This window comes from Camelina sativa, chromosome 5 (assembly GCF_000633955.1).
Source record: "Camelina sativa cultivar DH55 chromosome 5, Cs, whole genome shotgun sequence".
Classification (NCBI taxonomy): domain Eukaryota; kingdom Viridiplantae; phylum Streptophyta; class Magnoliopsida; order Brassicales; family Brassicaceae; genus Camelina; species Camelina sativa.
Genome location: NC_025689.1, coordinates 12,066,056 through 12,068,443, shown reverse-complemented (window position 1 = coordinate 12,068,443; position 2,388 = coordinate 12,066,056).

The window sequence follows — 2,388 nt, the reverse complement described above, 5'->3', positions numbered from 1 at the left end:
TGGAAACCTTCCTTTTGTGGAAACTTTCTATTTATGGAAACTTTCCAAAAATAGAAACCCGAGCTATTTCTCTTTTCCCATGACAACAACAGTCAAACATAAAGAAAAATACTCATCTTATTAATCTCAAAAATGTCATAATCATTACAATCTCAACGAAATTACATCAGAAAAAGCAAAAATACAACAACTAGAGCCATCAACTCGCATCCTGAGCACCACCTCATCTTGATACTTAGTCGCACAACCAACCACCCCTAAGCGACCAAATATCAAGAGAGATGGGCTGGAATACTCCGTACTTGCTCCAGCCACGGACTACAACCCGGACCCGGCTAGACAAGCTAAAGTCGCGGTCTGCTTCTCAAACCACTTCTTAAACCTTGCCTTCATCCTCGCCTCGGGCTCCCAAGTCTGCTCCTCTACTCCGTCACAGTCCCACAGGACTCTCATCAAAGGAATCTTCTTCTTCCGAAGTTCCTTGACTCTCCTCTCGAGCACCCTCACTGGTCTCGCCTCTAAAGTCATGTTAGGCTGAAGATCCTCAGGAATCTTAGCCAACAACTGATCACCCTCGTGAAGACACTTCCTCAGCATCGACACATGAAATACCTTGTGGAACGCACGCATAACCTCAGGCAACTCCAGCCTATATGCCACTGGTCCCACCCGCTCAACCACTCTGAACGGACCCATGTACCTCGGACTCAACTTAGTCTCTGTCAATGACCTGTTCGGACCCCGCAACATGGCCATCTTGAGGTACACTCTATCACCAACCTGAAACTCAAGATCCTTTCTCCTCTTATCAGCATAGCTCTTCTGCCGATCCTGAGCCTCCTTCATGTTCAGCCTCAAAACCCGAATCTTCTCCGAGGTCTCCTGAACAAAATCTGCACCAAATATGCTCCTCTCCCCCACCTGAGTCCAACATAAAGGTGTACGACACGGCCTCCCATACAGGGCCTCATAAGGAGCCATCCCAATACTAGCCTGGTAGCTGTTGTTATAAGCAAACTCCACCAAGCTCAAGTGATCTGCCCAATGACCACCCCAATCCAGCACACACATCCTCAATAAATCCTCCAAAATCTGGATCGTCCTCTCTGACTGACCGTCCGTCTGAGGATGGTAGGCTGTACTCATATGCACCTTCGTGCCCATCTCTGCCTGAAACGCCCTCCAGAACACCGAAGTGAACTTGGAATCTCTATCAGACACAATACTAGCAGGTACACCATGCAATCTGACTATCTCCCTCACATACTTCTTGGCCAAAACCGCTGCTCCATCAGTTTTCTTGATGGCCAGAAAATGTGCAGACTTAGTCAAACGGTCCACAATGACCCAAATAGCATCAAACGTCCTCGACACAGGTAAACCTACCACGAAGTCCATCGTGATCAAATCCCACTTCCACTCTGGAATGGGTAAACTCTGTAACAAACCACCAGGAACCTGATGCTCCGCCTTCACCAGCTGGCAAGTATCACACTTCGCCACCCAGTCAGCTACGTCCTTCTTCATCCCGACCCAGTGATAATACCGCTTGAGATCACGGTACATCTTGGTCGCCCCTGGATGAATAGAGAACTTGCTCGAATGAGCCTCTCTCAGTATCTCCTGCCTCAAATCCTCACCCTTGGGCACACAGATCCGACCATGCACAAGGATAGTACCATTAGCAGAAACCTGATACTCTGCACCCGCAGCCTTAGAGGCATTCACCAGCCCCTCATCACTCTCCTGAGCTAACCTCACTCTGCTCAACAAATCTGCTCTATCAACTGCCTCCAAACCCAAAGGTTCTTGTGAGATAGCACACAAACTCAATGCACTAATCTCACCTACCAACACCTCCATATCCTGCTCCTGAGCCGAAGCCACCCGCTTCCGACTCAAGGCATCTGCAACCAGATTAGCTTTACCAGGATGGTAAGCTATGTCCAAATCATAATCCGCTACTAACTCCATCCAACGCCTCTGCCTCAAATTCAGCTCAGGCTGAGTAAAAATGTACTTCAGACTCTTGTGATCTGTAAATACCTGTACCTTCCCACCATACAGATAGGATCTCCAAATCTTAAGAGCAAAGATCACTGCTGCCATCTCCAAATCATGAGTAGGATAATTAGCTTCATGCTTCCGCAACTGCCGCGAAGCATAGGCTATCACCTTCCCCTGCTGCATAAGTACACAACCCAACCCCACTCTAGAAGCGTATGTATACACAACATAAGGCTCCTCCTGCTCAGGCAGTGCTAACACCGGCGTGGTAGTCAACATCTGCTTGAGACTTGCAAAACTTGCCTCACACTCTGGTGACCACACAAACGGGACATCCTTCCCTGTAAGCTTAGTCATCGGCTGTGCCATACTCGCAAAACC